The sequence below is a fragment of the Amblyomma americanum genome, chromosome 10 (genome assembly GCF_052857255.1).
Source record: "Amblyomma americanum isolate KBUSLIRL-KWMA chromosome 10, ASM5285725v1, whole genome shotgun sequence".
Classification (NCBI taxonomy): Eukaryota; Metazoa; Arthropoda; class Arachnida; order Ixodida; family Ixodidae; genus Amblyomma; species Amblyomma americanum.
Window position 1 is genome coordinate 108,066,204 of NC_135506.1, and position 19,612 is coordinate 108,085,815.

The window sequence follows — 19,612 nt, forward strand, 5'->3', positions numbered from 1 at the left end:
AGTTTAACTTTTTTTGCGAGGTAGCATATGGGTTTTCTGACACGCACCGTGTGTCGGAAATAATTGGGAGCTGGGTAAAAAATTGTATCATGATAATTTGTGGTTCTAGTGATTGACGATTGATTGGAGTGCGACAGGCAATGATGAGTTAAGGAAATTTTTTTTAATTAAGGAAATGAAGAAATGAAAAGAACTAGAAAAAGCGGGTTCAAAAGTGTCAAAATGACCAGAAAGCAAAATCCAATGCTTCATGATGCCAGTTAAGAAAATTTAGAGTGCGTAATTGATCAACTGATTAACTTAAACAACTTAAAAACCCTGAAGCGTCGCCTAAGCAACACATGACGCAGCAAACCGCGTATGCTATCGCGTCAATTCATAAGCGCAGCATAGGAGTCCTCCACCGCTTTTCACTGTGAAGGGCATGAATTTTTCTGCATCAGAGAAAGCCTGGCCAAGCACAAGATAGATGGCCCTCGCATTTAGCATTGGCGCTTGCAAAATGCTGGCACCGGTGCAACTTGGGTTCGGAGGCATCCACGCTGCCACCACAGCGAAAGCGGCGCATGGTGATAAAACCCTGCTGCTATCCCAACTCGCATTTCTCGCAGTCATGGCGCCAGACTTGTGGCTGCTGAATCGAATCCTAACAGGTGCAACGCTCTCTGTGATGTGATTCGGAGCCTCAATACAGACCCAGTACTTCTGACTGACCCCACTTGCGACTTTCGCATGCCACGAGGCTTACATAGGCGTGACTGCAATCACCTGCAGCGAATTCACTTGCACTTTTCTTGCGCGCAAAATTTTTTTTCATAAACTTCGGGGATCCGGCAGCCCTCAGTGCCACAAATGTGGTGCCCGCGAAGATCTTGAACACTCGGTTTGCCGCCGACAAAACATTAATACACCACGCAAGCCTCCGCTAAGTACTTAAGGAGTCTGCCAGGACCGCGTCACCTAGCATTTCGTTTCGCTGCAATGACGAGGTGTGGTGTGTCGATGTGGCTATGTCTGCAAGGAGGACAGCGAAACGGGGAAAGTGCGCAGTGTGCAAAAAGTCGCATTGGCGAGGGAGGAGCAGCGGTGGGAGACAGTACAGCGCAACGCTTAGTGCCCGGACGGACAGACGCCACCTGGCCATTTGTGTAGCAAATTCGCACCTGCAGATAGCATAGGGGTGCGTAAGGGCCGCCGCTCCTGTGTATCTTACTTCTGTGTTCCCTACTATGAGCCGCTGTCTACCGACCCACTTCCTTCAAATCAACATAGATGGCGCGCTTTCTTCTCTACTTACCTGTCCTCATCAGTCATGGCATCCGTCAATAAAACTCTCACTGCCTTGCACGACGCAAAACAAGGAACTGGAGTACGCGTGACACTTTGCAGTACTGACCACATGTAACGCGCTATTCACCAAAGCTTAACCTCAAATACTACCACCTCAAAGGTCAAAGAATCTGCCATCGCCGTCACAGAACACCCAAACATACGGTATCTCCTCGGCGCACCCAATCTTTTAAGAGGGCGTGCGTAAAACAGGTTGCTCGATTTACATAGAGTCTCGGCCGGACTTTGTCCGGCAACAGCACCTGCTTTGCAGTTGTAGCCTAAGGGTTCTTGACGTGGCAGCGAAGCCTGCTGTTTGGCTTCTCCCGCTTTCACTCTGCGGCTTGAACGAGTTTTCGGTAGTTCCGGGCCACAACGGAAACGCAAGTTTCTTCTCGATAACATCTGCAATGAAAATTGTCATATGATGCTCTAGATGTGTTCAGATTCAATTATTATGACTCGACAATCTGCATAGCCGATTATGGGGTTAACAACTGTACCATTTTCAGACAGACGCAGATAAAACGCCGCCAATAAATACTGCACTTTCGGGTGCCTGGCCAGGCATAGAAGCTTTGTTTTCGGCAGAAACGTAGAAGCTTCCTGTCCGTATTTAAAGCCTTCGATGTGCTCAGAAAACAAAATTTCGTCTCCCGGCGGAAAAAGGTCAATTAACCTATACGGAAGCGCCCGCATGGGGATACAGCCACCATAACCCCCAGGAAAGCGTCGCTTATAGAGACATTACTCTGGTTCGGCGCGATCTTCGTTTGTTCAGATCCACAAGGGGCCTTGCCACAGTTCGTTCTCCGTTTAGGCGGGGGTGAAGTAGCAATAACGTTGATTACCAGGGTTATCGACGGAGCCCAGCTAGATATCTCTCAAGAAGTGCACTTTACCATAGCGTCGCGGATGTCATATGAGCACTTGCTTATAGACAAAGATAATATGCGTTCGAAGCAAGCTGTAGCTAGTCATGTATTCTTGTTTTTTTTTACTTCAGATGGGTAATATGTGTTCCTGGGCTATGGAGCAGAAAAACACGTAATGGTCACGTGAAGCAATCAGTGGTATTTTCTTGTAGCCGGTGACTCATTATAGCCGGTGCTTTGTTCAAGCCGGTTTTATAGCTGGTGACAGGCGGTGCAACACACGGCAGCGAAATCGGCTTTACCTAGCGTAGTGAAGCTTTAGCTTAAAAAAGGAAACTTAAGAGAAAACAGGGGTCACTTACTACGAAGACAGAGGAGTTGAATAATTTACTCATTCCTCCTTAGAGATAGAGCCACCATTCGGAGCATTCAGGAGCATTCAGGTACGGAGGAAAATATTAATGGAGCGCGCACCATGCCCATTGGCTCAGCCGTTGCCGCATTATCAACTGCACTGCAAACTGCTTATGAGACTAAGTATGGGCGAATGAGGAAACTTTTGACCCTCCTTTTCTTGCTTCTCGCTCGTGATTAGAAAAATGGGAATCCCTTGCGACTCACGAGCTCAGTCAAACCAGGGAGCATATGAAGCGTTGCTAATGCGTAACACGGAGATTACAGGACGAGTAGACACTCTTTAACAAGCCTTGTTGCAGAAATGGGTGACCGCAAACGAGGAAGACAGCACGGAAGCACCAAAACAATTATTCTTATGGTTTCGTCTTACGCGACAGCAGGCAGATGAATGAACTAGCAACTACCCCACACCTTCGCTTCTATTTATCGAGAAACCACACGCTTACCAGACAGATAGAAGGCAGTGACTGCCTGAAGCATGCTGGTGTGGTGGGCATGCGCAAAGAACCTTCCTGCTTCCGTGCTACGGCTGGCCGGCGGGAACCGCCTTCCATGTGTCTGAAGAAAAAGGACAAGTGAGCCAGTTATCAGTTACAAACGTACCTACGATCCACATAGCAAAAACATATATGTACCTCGCCGGGAGCGAGCAGTAAACACATGCGTTGACGTTTTTGCGCTGGAAGAATTTTGCAGTGACATAGTTGGGCGCTCATAATGGTAGGCATTCTGTTTTCGTTTGGTATAAGCAGAGAGCGAGGTGGGGAGGTGGGGGGATTGTGGTATCGCATTAGCCAGCAACAATTTAAGATCGAAGGGACAGATGCCCTTCAAAGGAGGCCCTCCAGCTAATGGCGCCGGCCCATTTTCATGAAGTCGCGGTTAATCCGATTAACACTCTTTAACTTCGGGACCTCCTTCTGTTTGATATACTGCACGTATGTAAAATATTAACAAATAAAGACAGATTCTCATTGTGAAGCTGTAATTATCCTCCATTCATATGCCGCCCCCTAGGATTTCCCGCTAACGGGTTCAAGGGCACATGTTAAGAGGGAGAGGTAGAGAATCATTCAAGGGGGAGGATTGATCGATGCCACTGGCTGGAAGGGCTCCTTTGAGGGGCACTGGCCGCCTTATTCTTGAGTTGCATCCGAGTACAGCAACCAACCGCTTTTTACAGCGTCAGCTCTGCGCGGAGATCAAGTCGTTCGCAATAAAATAAGATGCTGATGTCTCGCCTTCTTATTTATATGTGGACAAGCGATGCATTTTAAGAGCTCGCGTCGCAGAAAAGCAGAAAAGCCGGGGTGTCGGCGTCGGCCGTGAGCGAAAAATTCCTCCTCCTCCTCCTTTCCACAATGTACCCCACTGCCCCAACAAAATTGAAGAAGGAAATGGAGCTGTAACTGTCTCACACATGTAGGTGGACACCCGAACCAGGTTTGAGGAAAGGATATGGCGTATAACTGTCTCGCATATATCGGTGGACACCCATGCGAAGGGTCCACGAGAACTAATTATACCGTACCCGCACTTCTGTGACGGCCACTGGCAGACGTACCTTCCTTTGTGGGTCGCCAGGGCTGTTCGTAGTGTACGAGCCTAGTGGTTATCGCTCGTTGGCCAGTGCGAAAGCCCCGAAGTCTCGAACCAACCGGGCTGCGTTATCCTGGAGCAGCTTTCCCTTATGACGAGGAGCTCCTCCGTCTCGGATGCGCTGAGTGGCTTGACGTCGTTGAAGAGGTTAGGCCGGACTCCACCAGCGCCGCTTACCTGCGAGACGACGAAATGAACATACAAGTGGAATGATCTTTCGCCGCGCAAAGAGAAAAGGACGGGACACAAGAGTTTGGCAAATCCTTAGATTCAGCTTGCGACTATCACGAATCCCACGGGCTAAAGTGCTGCACGTAGTAACAAAGTTGTTTGTAATGGTGACACATATCAGATAAGAAAGCGCAGAAATGACAGCGATAAACATTTCCGATGTCTTGTTTTGTGCAGTACATTTCAAACATACATTTGCATGCTAGTGCTTCTGATGTTACGGACACACTTTTGCTGGTTGTTCTATATTATCCAAGTCGACACTGATTAAGAGATCTAGTCTGTCTCGAGGCACAACGTAGTGATATTTCAAAAAAGCTTCCTAGGACCTGTACCGATCGCTGTTGCACGAATGGCAGTCACTGCCTTTATGACGTAGATAAAAATGTGCAGTACAAATCTGGTACTTACTCAAAGGCTAGTCGAGAACAAGAAAAAAGAAAGCTGGAAAAGCGGGCAACTCGATCAATAAGAAGGGCAAACTGTGCTAATCTTAGCTGGTAATAAAATGTTTACATGTGACATGAATACATAAAACGTTTGTACAACCTTATTACTATTTTTAAAGCAAAAGCTTTACTACTTCCCTATGCAGCTTCTTCGCCATGTGCGCCGTGTGCGCGACTTTGACTGAACCGAGGGGAGACCACGTGACAGCTATGACATCACTCACCCGCCAGCCCAGAAACCGAGCGCTCGCCTGTTTCTATAATTATTAGTATAGGCTGTCGGCGTTCATTCTGTTCATTGGCGATGGCGTTACACTTTTCGAACAAATGATCCTGAACTCCTGTCCTCGCATCAAAGGAGCGATGCCTGGCCAAGCATGGGAAAGGTATAAATGATATAACCCATTTACCAGAATACCTGCGCACAGTAGTTCTGGGCACCGGGATTTATTTTAACGCCATAATCCACCATTCTAGGCGGGATTGTCGTATACACTGTCTTCATGTACCAAGCAGCCGGAGGCTGAGTCAGAGATAGTGACCCCTTTACGCACTGAATTTTTATCATTCCGTACACAACAAATTCTGACTCATCGAATCTACTACTTCCGTATCATACATGATGTAGCGGAGTGGTACGCTTAAGTTTCAACAAGACGGTTGTATACATTTGGCGCATCAAGTTTTAAAAGGTAGTCATGTATGTGCCTCGTTGTTCCGTTTTATTTCCCATAAACCTGAATTCAGGCTACGCAATATGAGACTGCGGTCCAGTTGTTACGTGATGTCCCATTTCTCCTCTGGCAATGGTCCGTCGTGTGAATCTACCTTAAGCGGCGCTTTCATGCGCCAAATACAGGGTTATAATTGTCTTCGTTTCTCGCGGGCTCCGTTTTTGCAAGAATTACATCTCGCTTCCAATATTTCTGCATAGAAAAGCATTTGCTCATAACAGTTGCGTGAAGCCACGGGATCGAACCTTGCAAATATAGGTTGCAAATACAGTTATACAGCGACTGCTATTAAAGATCAATTCACGTGGCTCAGCGGCGTATTGTAGTAGTAGCAGTCGCGTAAGCAGACTCTCGCTGAATCTCGCGTTACGTAGTGGCAGCCGTTCTGTTGTTCGTTTTTTTTTCTCTTTTGGAGCCCACTAGAATGTCCATCATTCGGTTTGGTTTGGTCTATGCGGGTTTCACGTCCCAAAGCGACTGAGGCTATGAAAGACGCCGCAGTTGGTTGCACACGTAATGAGCTGCGACGGGTGCGAGACGATTTTGAATGAGACGAAGATTCTTGGCAAGGGCACAGATAAGACGGCGCGTGTTAGTCTGGAGGCTTTCTACATCAAGAAATATGGCAGTAGGTGCATCAGTACCCCTTCTTTATCTCTCTTTGATTCAGAGTATCAATTTTTAGATTCAGTTATCACGTAACGTTTTCTTTTTCTTGTATGCCTTTTGGCTGCCTGCCTGTTTTTTGCGAAGCGATGTTCCCTTTGTTCACCTTCTCCTCCTTGTCACCCTTCTCTCCCCTTGAAGCTTCACCGTATATAAACTGCTTCCTTCTTCAATAAAACGCCAGTTGTGAGTTAAAAAAAATAGCGCTTGGGTCTCTTCTGTTCTGTCTTTGTGGTTGCATGTTTTTACGCTAGGTTTTCTCTAAATCAAGTAGTTAAGGGCTCCGGAAATTTCGACCGCCTGGGGTTCTTTAACGTGCACTGACATCGCACAGTACACGGGCCCGTAGAATATCGCCTCCATCGAAATTCGACCGCCGCGCCAGGGATTGAACCCGCGTCTTTCGGGCCAGCAGCCGAGCGCCATAACCACTCAGCCACCGCGGTGGCCTAAGGGAAAGGTATTGGTCTAAGTCTAAGGTAAAGGTATTCGAATTACGAAGAGCACCAAAACAGGAGATACTCGCAAACCAAACGTGCAGTTCGAATCAACTCTAATTCGAATTAAGCGAATTACCGAGATTCCGCCCTTTTTGTAGCGTCTCTGTTTTAGTAGGGTAGACAGGTTACACATTCCACGCGCAGGACATTGAACCCATGCCTACCGGTGGCTCTCAGCGCAGCGGCCGGCCGGTGTAGTCGGTGTGGCGTCGTCCAAAGCGCCACCTGCTTCCTCGCTGCTGTCGCTGGAGTGAAGCCTCACGTCCAGGCTCGACGTGTTCTTCCCTCGATGAGGTATTCGAAGCGCAGGGCTTTCCTCTCGAAGCTGAGCATACTGGAATGAATGGAAGTCTCATGTATATAGCAGATAGACGAATGATGCGGCGAAATGTAAAGTGCGCTCGGTCGGGGCCACGCATATACCGAAACATGTACTCATATATTACTCGCACGGCAAGGGCCATCACCAAAGAATATTGCCATGTTAAAGATCGGAGACCTTGCCATCCCGTGAAAGAACACTGAGACCTGCCGGGTGTCCTCGGTGCACCCAACCTTAGAAGAGGTCGTGCGTACAACTCGTCGCTCAAATTACCTAGAGGCCTGCTCGGACGTTCTCAGGAGCGGCCGGCACCTGCTTCCCATTTGCAGCCGGGTGGTTCTTGTTGAGGCGACAAGCTGCTCGTCGGCCCCACCTGCATTCACGCTGCGGCTTGAACGAATTTCCGGCCGTTGGCTCGCTGTGCATAGCTACAGCGGAAACGCAAATTTCTTCTCGACGACACCTGCAATAAAAACATCCATATGACAGCCTAAATATTTTCAGATTCCTTCATTATGCCTCGATTATCTTTTTAGCCGATTATGGCGTTGACAACCGTGCCATTTTCAGTCAGAGCCATATAAAACTCCGCCTATATTATTTCTAAATGCCGCAGTTTCGGCTGCTTGGCCAGGCATAGAAGCCTTGGTTTGGACAGGAATTTAGGAGCTTCCTGCCCCGACATGAAGCTAGGAAAGAAAATGGTGCCTCCTGGCGGAACATGGACAACCCTAAGCGTTAGCGCCGTAACGGAGACACCCGTTTCTCGCAAGAAACTCACAAAGAAGTTATCATGCATGGGACGATCTTGGTTTTGTTCAGGTGCTCAGAACTTTGGAATTTCTACCTCGAGCAGGCTTGGAAAGGGCAGTGTTTTCTTGCACTGCTTGGAAACGCGATGTATTGAGCAATATCGGTATTAAAACAAGATTTTTAGATATAATGGTCAGCTTTTTCCGTATATGCTCCGCCGTCTTTGGCGGGCACCATCAGCTTCCCTAGAAGTCTGCCTTGCATATCTATGTACTGTATCCATGAAGTTTTTCATATATTTTGTCAGACATGCCAGACTGTATACTCACTGCACATTTTTCATTAACCCTTCTACGAACTTTTTTTTATTGTGAGATGTATCCGTAGCTAGCCCTTTGTCTGGAGAAATCAAACGCACTCCCTCTTCGTATCGGCTGGTAATTAGTATAGGCCGCTGAGCCATTAAAAGCATTCGGGGGACGTACATCCCTGTCTATTATACAGTATCATTACTCGAAGAAGCCGGTGACAGGGAGCACATTGAACATGATATACAAAATCCTATTGATCGTAACTAATCAACGACCTGAGTAGAAAATAGGAAGTTCATTTCCTTTGCAGTAATGCTGCAGTGGAAAACGTACACATTGAGACGTTAGGAAGATGGTTGTTCAGGAGAGCCCAAACGGCAAACACAAAATTCCCGATGTAAATAAAAAAGATCGCGAAGGAAGAGTAACAACATCCTGAATCACATGACTTATGCGGATATATCTCCTTTTTTCGGCACGACTTCAAATCAAGAGCGCTCTTTACTCTTTTATAGCTAGGCGTTCATTCAGCATATGCGACGCACTCTTCTCACTGACTTGAGCCCCATATCTTTGGTGAGAGGATAACGTGTTTGGCAAATATTCTCATGCGTTAGAAAATTTCTGCCCGAACAGTTCTCTTTGCTCCCGCCTTGACGGGGTGCCGCTTTACAGCGCCGAAGAATATTTTGTAATTGTCGCCGATTTTGCATCTACCGCCGCATCGAAGCTACACTTAAAGCTTACAGATGTTGAATGCAAGTGTCAATTTCTCTCACAACCTAAGTTACGGCTATGTTTAGTTGGAATGTGATTCGCTTACTGCCACCTAGATAGCAGTCTCAGTGGTCTACACACACATTTCTCTTGCGTTTTGCTTTACTTTTGTTTAAACTATAAACTACCACACTTCCTGAATCGTCCGTAGCAACACAGCAGATTACAGAACGCAGCAGAAACTTTGTTCCAGACTAGGTACTTTCAGCTTTAAATGCAACTGCAGCGTGCTGTTGGCACGAAGAATTTGCACTGCGTTGTATTTTTTGCAAGCCAAAGCAATATCACGTTATCTCACAGCTGCCTCGTTTTTACACCAGTGATGTCAACTACGCCTTGTCCACGTATACATGCACGCCCACGCACACAGACATGTGGTTTATCTGTAATTTACGCATGTAATTTACCTGCAGTTGTTGGCGGACTTCCGAAAAACCTTGTTGGAGCCAATGTGGTGTCTGAATTAGACATATTTCAGAAAATCTGAGGAACAACGAAATGTAGTACATGTTATGGCGCCACCGAAGCGTGGATTGCATTCTAATCTGCACAGAGGTTAGTCCGGCAGAGTCGTGGTGCGCTACTTGAGCAAACATGAAATCGTATTGGAGATCGGGCAGAGGGTACCCACGCCGCGCCCACCTGCTTTCTTGCTAAGGCTGCCGCCGCCTAGGATGTTCCTGGGTAACAGGAACATAGATTATATAGGAGACAAATAAAATGGTGTACCAACTACCCCAACCCTTCCCTTCATAAGAAAAAGTATCCACAGGCTCACCCGACCAGAAGAAGACAGTGGCGCCTTTAGGCCGCCGGTCGGGCAGAGGGTGTCCAGACCGAGGCCACCTGCTTTCTTCTTAAGGCTGCTGCCGCCTAGGAGTTTCCTAGGGAATGGAGACATAGATTATATAGGAGACATATAAAATTGTGTGCCAACTACCTCAATCCCTCCATTCAACACAAAAAGTATCCACAGGCTCACCCGACCAGAAGGTGACAGTGACGCCTTTAGGCCGCCGGTCGGGCAGAGGGTGTCCACGCCGCGGCGACCTGCTTTTTCGCTAAGGTTTCCGCCGCCTACGATGTTCCTGGGGATCAGGGACATAGATTGTGCAGGAGACAGATAAAATGGTGTGCCAAGTACCCAAACCCTTCCCTTCATCGCAAAAATTATCCACAGGCTCAGCCGACCAGAAGGGGACAGTGATGCCTTGAAGTCACTGGTGGGGCAGAGGGTGTCCACGCCACGGCCACCTGCTTTCTCGCTAACGCTGAAGCCGCCTTGGCTGTTCCTGGGGAGCAGGGACAGATTATATTGGGACTATAGTGGTACTATATTCTGGGATTATTTTGGGTCTATATTGATTATATTGCACTAATTTAAATTTGACGCGCTTGCATTCACTTCAGGTTAGAGGAAAAGAGAATCTTGCGCGATTGTGGCGCCACCTGACCTAGGTAACGTGACCTAGGTGGCGATGTAACGGACGGACGGTCACCGAGAGGAGGTCACCTGACCGGACGGGCGGTCACCGCGATTATGAGCCATTAAAGGCTTTTGCTTTACAGTATTACAACTGCGCCAAGTCTGAATTAAGGAGAGCATTCTCTGTACACTTGGTGTTGAGAAAATGAAAGTGCCAATTCGAAACAACCGAAAGTTCGAAACAACCGATTTCACGCTAACACGATTCCATTATAGTCGAATCTCGGTCATTCGTTCTCGAAAGGGACCGAAAATTCGAACTGAGCGGGGTTCGCGTTAAGGGAGCTTCCTCAATACACTTGGTTTTGGCATACGAATTAATGAATTGGTGCTTTACTGGCGCAGGGACGGTTGATACCATGAGCCAAGTACTCGGGACTAACCGGAGGGCTCAGCCCTCAGTTGCAGCACAATCAGCACCGATGGCTCCACCTGCTTCCCCGTTGCGGCTTCGGGGGCGGAACCGGCCTGTGGGTGCTTTCTCCGCAGGAATAAGTGGAAACACGTGTCTCCTCTCCAAGACCGGCTGGGATGACAATCTTTACTCCAAGACCGGCTGCATTGAGAGGACGTCAAATGAGAATGCCACAAAATGAATAGGTAGTTCAATTCAGTACACTTCATTTTAATTAAAAAAAATAGAATGCGATAATGCCTTGGAGGTGATGCAGGTATTCTGTAAATAAATAAATAATAAAAGGCATGAATCTGTCGAGGCCTTGTCTCACCTTTGAAAATTAATAGCAGGGAAAATTTTTCAACTTTAATATTCAACTTCAATATTTCAAGGCGCCGCCCGGGGACACCTGGCGGCAATATATTCAACTTAAGACATAAAACGTCGACACATGCGAATACTCAGTGCAGGCTGTAGATTAATACAACTTACGCTTTGAAACAAACATGATCGCGACAACGCACTGGTCAGAAAACTGATCGGAAATCTCGAAGTGGAAATAATTTGAAATAGTTAACATGGAAGAAACCTGACAACAAAGTTATGAGGTCTGATAATACATATGAGTGTCTGTTGTATGTATAAAATGTTCAGTGGCCATTAAGACGTGTATACTGTAATTCGAGTGGCTTAAATGGCAGCGTAAGGTCAAAATAGCGCTCGTGATGGCAACGCAACTTTATTGCTTGATAAGTAAGATCCTGTTTTCAATAATTAGTTCTTACGCTTCTTGCTTTGTGTGCGTAATTTCTAAAGCGATATTGAGGAGATATATTATTGACTTCTTTAAAGCCTTTTGTGTGGAATACTTGAGGCAGTTTAGACTAATGTACATTGTTGGTAGGCATTAAATCACATCTTAAGAAGAGTGGTTGGGCTGACAGGGGCTTCAACAAATGCAAAACCACCACAGGGTTCTTGGTAATTGATTGTCATGCTTCTGTTCGCGTAGCCAACGTATGTGCAGGGTTTTACTCTTCCTGTTTTCCTTCTTGTTGAAAATGTATTCAATTCCGCCAGTGTTGATATTAATGCCACGTGTTTCCGGGAAGATACGTAGAGCAAAATGTTGGGCCTGTTGGTGTAGCGACATATTCACGAAAACTTTGCGCAGATTAACACAGGGCGGAAGGGAGAAACATGCACTCACACACGACCACGAAATATTTTCAAAAATGTTCGAAAATAGGCCTTCCGGGGTGAAAGTACGGGTTTTGCAGCGTAATATTACCATGTTGGCGTACATCGGAAAGCTGGTGAATTGTCTTGAGTAGCAAGCTGGTTAACCAAACTATCGCTGACAGGCAACTAACTGGCTACAGTATGGTCAGCCTTACCGGTCGCTGAGGGGAAGGGGGGGGGGTGATGGAAGTGGGTGCGACCAAGGTGCTGCTGTTCCAGCAAGCTGCCCCCTGTTGCCGTGCTGCCGCCTGAATCCCCTGTGGGAGGGGCGGGGGAGCTTCGGCGCAGTCCCAAGTATTTGCACACAGGCAGGAAGCTTTTCATGGTGTTCATCCGCGACATCCCCAACCGCTTTTTGTCATCAGTATCTAACGAAAACACAATCCTACAACACCCAAAACATATGTTATAATAAGGAAAAAATACGTACAAATCCAGTTTTTTTAAATGATCACCATCCTGCTGTAAGCATTATCCAGGAAAGTCAATCATTGAAAGCTTTCAAAAATAGCATCACTATGTATCTGTTGTCACTGCAGGCATGACCACTATTTTTGTTTTTATTCTGTCGTTTCTCGCAGTTTTTGCCCTACTGTTGTACATAAATGTTCAATATGAAATAACTCAAGTTTCAATGTTAACCAATCCACTCTGTAATTCCTCGTTTAGTGTTTATTTTATATGCTGAATGTCTTGTGCTCTCGATTGGGAGCAAGAAGGGCACAGACTCTTTGTCAGGCATCCATTTGCCTTTTGGTCTGCGCCCTAGGCAAATGTACCACACGTTGCCTGAATAAACTCTTTGACTCTGACATGGAATGCGAGTCGGTTGCAAATTCTCCACAGCCCAGACTTCGTTTGTCTGGCCGGAAGCCCCCTCGAAGACCCCACTTCGATATCGGAAACAAACACGAAGCGGCTGGGTGCCGCGCTCTTTTCACCAAAAGGGAGTGCATGCGGCATAGTCGTTTTGGACATTTTGGTCGCCCTTTGAAGCCACGTCGGCCAGTACCCATTCAAACACCCCTCCACACCTGCTACCATACACTGACAAGGGGCATTGTGGGCCGCAGCCCACTCACATGGCCACGGAGAGTGCCCTGACAGTCCTCCTGGGGATTCACAACACACTACATGGTAGGCCCCCGTGGGACTATCGACGTAGCTACTGGACACGGAACAGAGGCCATAACCGCCTCACAGCCTCCAGCACGAATGAGGGGCCACCAACCAGCACGTCCTAGTCGGATTTTTCATCAGCTGACACACCTTTGTGGAATGGGACACGTGTGGGTCAAAATGTTTCGGAAAAGCAATTAATTCCTTTCCAGCCTAAACATGCAGCTACAAACCGAAGGGGATGGTCTGCACTGCCCCGCCGTCAACAGCACCTTGCATCCCTAAATACGTGGCCCCGTCTCTAATCAGCCAGAAAATTGACCGTTTTCTTTATTTTAGTGTCTCGAGAACTTTTTGGACACCCGCATGTTGGACAAACAGGGAAGCCAAGCTTACCTGACCAAGTGCCTCCATGGTAATCGAGCATAAGCCGAGTGCTCCAGGCATGTCCCTGAAAAAGAAAAAAAAAGATAGAAACTTTCAATGATAATTAAGATGTCAGTGCCATCTGATAATCAAAAATGCGGTGAAGTGGTATATCATAGGGACATCACCCGTAGATGAGGGCGAAATGTTATACGATATTAGTGGCAGTAATGTGAGACTTTAATGTGAGACTTTATTTAGGCACAACACTTAGACCCCTAAGACGACGATGGCCTGCTGCACGAGAAAACGCTGTTCGTGTTCACCTTCAGCTTCAAGCCAGTCCAGCCAGCTCCCGACAGTGCGTGTAAGGGGGTTCGAAATAAATACGATTGCAGAGAAACCGGGCGGGAGAATAAACAGCTGGAGAGGTTGGCATAAGGGGAAGAGCAGTTGTTATATGAAGGATCGCGACGGAATTTGTACAGGTAAAGTCGTGCAGTTGTGACAAGTGCGTCGAGTTGTATCTGTCGAAGGATGTGAGCCTCCCGCTCAGAAAGACTAGGGTGAGAGTTGGGTTAAAGCTTACGGTTGAGTCGGAGAGCGTTGTATATAACATTCTTCGATGGAGCAAAGGTAGCTGTAAACCGCAATAATAGTGCAAAATTCATGTGGTAGATGGCGTATCTTGTGTCATAAAAGAGATGTTTCCGGAATGTTTCCGGAAGGGAAACATCCTTCTAAGGCAAGGAAACATCCTCGGATGTTTGGATTTCGTCTTCATGTTTGCTGAGCACGCCGATGTAAACACTATGATCCTTAAGTCGGGGGGCAGTCGCATGCACCGGAGTATCGCCCACACGCGTGTGAGAGAGGATATACAGACATCCTAAACCTACACAGGGGGACGAGAGCTAAATACCCCCACCGCATAAAGCCCTGACGAAAGAGGAAGCAACGTTTTTTCGCAGACTGCAAGCAAACTCCATCCCAAATTTATACATCCTAAACAAAATGTACCCGACGCAGTACAGAGATACCTGCCCCTGGCGCGGGGCCACACTCACACTCTACCACATCACATGGGAATGTAAACGCAACCAAACATTCCGCCAACGCAACAACCCGAGTGCGGAGCAATGGGAGAGTCGGCTCACGAGCTGCGAGCTCACGTCCAAAAGGTCTTTAGTGCAGCACGCAAGTTAGGTAGCTGAGCTTAGTGGAGCCCTGGAATAGGGGCCCAACCTTGCTTAAGAAGAGGCCTCAAGTCGCCAGCGCAGTGAAGACGACGGAGGCCTCGAGACGCCAAGCTCTTGAAAGCACCCAAATAAAGTTTTTTTCTCTCTCTCTCTCTCTCCGCCGAATACACTGCAAAATCGAAACACCGACAGAGCTGCGCTCAAATTTCGCATTGAATATCGTAATCGTCGTTAGAATTGTTTCGTTCAGGTAACAAACAAACCGAACCGTGAATTCCTTTACTCACACGAGAACTTTGCGGGTGGCACGAAGGATCAGCCTCGACCCGCCCTCCCAGGTTATTCGTAAATTTTGAATAAACAAGTATGGTGATGCGTTTCCAGAAATGGACAGTGTAAACGGACATGAATCATTTCCCGCATTTAGGCGTCTTACCTCCCAAAAGCAAGTACTTGTGCGTTACTTGTGTGCGCGCGATTCTCACTTTGGAATGCACTTCTCCTTTAAGAATGTGGGTAAGAAGGCCCGAAGTTTTTGTTTTCTGCGTTCCCTATAAGACAAAATCCAGCTCATTTGCGAAGATGACGGATGCAAAATTGATCTGAAACGAATCACTGCTTAGTGCAGCCCACTCTCAGAAACAACTCCAAGATCGCTTCGTACAAAACTGTGTAGTACACAGCGTGACTAAGCGTTAAGTTCATTCACGGGGAGCGACATCACTGTTCAGTATATCTGACTGAAATCTGACTTCGCGTGAGGACTGTTTTAGGTGTTTCTGCCCTTGGACGGAAGGAGTTGTTCGTATCAGTAACCTGGTTCCCGACGATTACGTAACAGGAACACCTGAAGCGTCTGCACACGATGCGGATGCTCAACTATATGACAGGACGCATTATCTGATTGGCCGACAGGGGAAAGTGAACTCAATAACGACCCGCGAAATATCCACAGTTGCACTTTCCTCTTCCAGCAAGACTGGTAATGCCAAAAAGTGACTTCGTGTAAAACGCCAATTCGAATTACGGGAATTAGTACTCAGATTCTACCGCAGTAGTTCGGCACTTTACCGTTAAAGCTAACTATGAACCGAGGTATATCGTGACTCACCGAGGCACGCAATCCAATAATTCCGGAGGCTGGCCACGCACCAAAGGCTTCCACGCTTCGGCCTTGGGGCTTCGGACGTTGGGTGAGGTCCTGCAGGCACTGTGAACTTTTCCCGTGACAGGAAAGGAAACGCAGGATTCTGCTCGAGCAAGCAGGCCTGGCAAGAATAAAAGGATGCCTCATATAGCAGGTCGAAAAAAAATTAGCTGGGGCTTAACTCGCTTAAACCAATGTGCAACGTGCAAAAGCGTGGTGAAGTAAAGGATGACGCCACAAGCGACGCCATAGCAAAGAGATGGCGCAAAACGCCATTATATGTTGGCGGCTTTTGATGCTTTTACCAGATGTAGCTTGACCTCCGGATTTTTTATGTCAATCCACTCCAGTCAAAGAGAATGCTTCCGTCTTATGAGGTGTGTGCCCTATATCTAGTTGGTGAATTTTAAGACCGCCGAAGCATTTTGGCCTCATGGTGCGTTATTGCTATTGAGTCAAAACCAAATGAAACATTTACTTTGCTCTTTTAGTACAAATTCCTGTCGTGAACACTGCCAGTCCTGTGGAACTTCCGTGTCCATTCAAACTCTTCCTGTCTTTGTTTACGAATAATTCGCCGGCAGCACAACTGATCGGCCCAATATTGGAAATATATTGGCAAAGGCCAGTCCAACGTAGGACCAGAGTGAAACCAGTCATTTCCAATACTCAGCCGATTACCTGTGGTGCTTAGGTTTCGCCTGCCTGAGGATCTTTAACGTGCAATGAAATCGCAAACCAAACGGGTGCCTTCTGTGTTTCGCCTGCATCGAAATACGGCCACTGCGACAGTAACAAATATTTGGCAATGCCGAAATTAAGGAAGCAGTAACGGCATCGCACTCGGTAGACACCTGAACTGCACCGTGACGGACGGTATGGAGGAGGGATAGAAAAAAAAAAGGGAAAAATAGATGGTGCAGCGGATGACACTGGATTAGATTCGACTGCCTTGTGTTCTTCCTGCACTGGCATCGCAGAGCGCACGGCAGTTTTATACGCATCACCTTCACCGAACCGCGGCTTGCATTTGATACCGCATCATCGGGCTCAGCGGCCGACTGAATGAGTCACCATGGCTGATACTTGCTTTCCTTCGCTTCTGCACGGCGAACACCTTCGTAGAACACCACCGCGGCCATTTTAAGTTCCAGACAGCCTTGAAGCCAGACGTCTTTAGTGATATTAACGCTTTTTATTACATCAGGCCAGTAAGACGTGGGGTCACTGCGCGTTTTCTTTAGAAACCTGTTTTGGGTGCCTGAATCAATGTGCCCTACTGAACAAGCGTCTCCATCTGGCTTTCGGAGATGGCAACAAAACCATGAACTCGAGATCTGCAGTGAACGTCATATAATATAAGCCGTAGCGGCGAGTAGGATATAAGAAAAGCACACCCTCAATGTTCCCTTCTTTCAGCCCCTGTTTCTTCTGCTGAAGTTGCATTACATACAACTGCCAACTGTGCAGCTCATTGCACTCAGACCAAACACACGAGGCCATGCTCACTCACCCAGACCGTCGACCACACTGGACAGCCACGTCGGTGATTTGCCTGCTTCCAGGATACGGCTTGGTGACTGGGCGGCCAAATTGGACGGAAAGCTGCTCACCAGCTTTGATGCTGCGGCTGCCTCGCCCTGTCTGCCCATAAGGAGGAAGACTGCGAATATGCAGAAAATGCCAGGTCTCTTCTTTTGGGATGTGGCAACACCTGTGACAGGTAGACATATCGCACAAATCACACTGGAATCTGCGCTGTACAGCTGGCCGTACGATTATTCCACTGCGGGTATTGAATGTGTACTGTCACAAATTCTTTTCATGCCAGTTCCGTCCTGGAATACACCTTGCTCAATATTACTTGCAAGAGCACTAAATACTGGTCGACGGGTTTATTACGCGAAGCTTTACCATTTGGCCGCAGAAAAACAATATTAATTCCATTCAAAGAATAGTGTTTGTTTATGCTAAAGCTGGCGCATTATGCTTTACTGCCGCCGTGCAGTGCCCCAACTGACTGTTCCTGCGACTGAGACCGCCGGAAGTAGGCTATCACCAAGACTCACTCTTGCACATAAGACATGCAAAGAAAACCGCAGTGCGTTATGGGTATGGACCCTAGACACTATGGGTTTAGGAAAAAGAAGGAGAGACTCTTAACAAGATTTATTGTTGTCGGCATAACAGTGGCCATGACACCATAGCCTACACCTCTTCATAGCAGTAGGCAATAGAGCCATATTAAATGAGGCTAGTTTTGCCAATCGATCACGTAAAGGAGTTCTTCCAACGCCCGTCGATCGCCGAGGCACGCCGAACGCGCCCTGCGTCCAACGCGGGTGATGGGTGAAAAATCAGAGACGCGTGACTGCCCTGTATCAAGCGCTTCGACGGCTTCAAATTTTTGTGCCAGTATAAATGCCACCACGAAACGTTTGGCCACGGTTCCGGCCCAGGACACCCAGGCATATAGAATGCACGAGGCAGACTGCGTTGTCCCGAGCACAAAGTAAGAAAACGGAAAAGCATTAAACTAAACGCGAGCTGAACCAATGCGAAATGTTCCCGAACTTGCGAGGCTTTCCAGAAGTGCGAGCTCCACAAGGTACTCTTCTACAGACGTAGGAGAAAGTCATGAGTCATGTGTCATGGAAGAGGACGAAGAAAATTCATAACAGGTAGAAAAGAGAATGAAGGGACGTGTATAATTCCAGGTGGGAAAGAAGTATGGTATGATGCGGTATGACGTGCTATGGTATCGTATGGTATCATGCGATATGGTATGGATAACAGAAGCCAGAGTGGAGAGTTCCAGTTTAATGTAAGCTGCCGGGGGCTCTGCAGTGGGAGGGTGTTCCAACCGGACCCCGAGGTAACCATAGCCGACTGCGTGGAGTAAGGGCCGGATTTGCACAGGCCCTGCTGCCTTATGCTGCGTAGCCTTGGGTTACTGCGTTCTATTTGGAGGAAACACAAGGATCTTTCCAAGGTCGGCTACTACGTGTATTCAGAAGACTCCCAAACAGGATGTCACAGAAGGCTCGGTATCCATAAGAACCACAAAGAAAAATACACCTATGGGCTGAACTTCCTGCTTAGAACTCGCGAATTTCGACCTCGGAATTCACGACGTACAAATCTGCAAAATACTTCTTGATCTCAAGGCGCCTGCACCGGCGTGCTTTCAAGGCAGCTGATAGCGGACTGCCACGAGATGAGAGAGAAAAAATGAATTCAAATTCCATTTTAATCTTTGGAACTCGAAACATTGGTGCCACCGTTAAATGCGGAGGTTGTTTGCAGCTCTTGCTATGCAACATAGCTGCAGTGGCGCCCGCGATACGTACTCTAATCCCACCGCATTGCTATTCCAATGTATATAATCGTTCTGCTAACAGCTCTGAAAGTCTGCTATAATTTATTGCCGGCTTTGCCAAGTTCCAGCAACTAGGCACTTTCGACTCGCTACAAATTTAAAATCTCATTTTCATCTCAGAGCGAGCTGCAGCAACGGGATCAAACCCGTAACATTAGATTGTCTCTATTTCTGTGGTACAGTCTCAAGGCTAATATCCGAAGCTGGAGAGAAACAGACGAAGGCGTCGAATTATGCAAGATTCGAATACACAGGTTATCAACAACGCTAAACCTTAAGTTTCCGTTAATCACGTTAGCATTAACGGGATTTCA

At 47.3% G+C, this 19,612-nt stretch overlaps 1 long non-coding RNA gene across 2 annotated transcripts in view; it reads right to left on the reverse strand.

The window, feature by feature from the left end:
* Positions 1-1,203: 1,203 nt before the first annotated feature.
* Positions 1,204-19,612, reverse strand: part of LOC144107157 (uncharacterized) — a 107,416-nt gene continuing 89,007 nt past the window's right edge. Inside the window, exons 1-6 of one of the 2 annotated variants that reach the window (XR_013309237.1) lie at positions 9,742-9,837; positions 7,396-7,585; positions 6,965-7,134; positions 4,186-4,397; positions 3,068-3,179; positions 1,204-1,734 (exon numbers count right to left, since the gene is read on the reverse strand). This is a non-coding gene — a long non-coding RNA (uncharacterized LOC144107157). Of the gene's footprint in view, positions 1,735-3,067; positions 3,180-4,185; positions 4,398-6,964; positions 7,135-7,395; positions 7,586-9,741; positions 9,838-19,612 lie in introns of those variants that run through there. The other variant, XR_013309238.1, reaches the window with a different exon arrangement.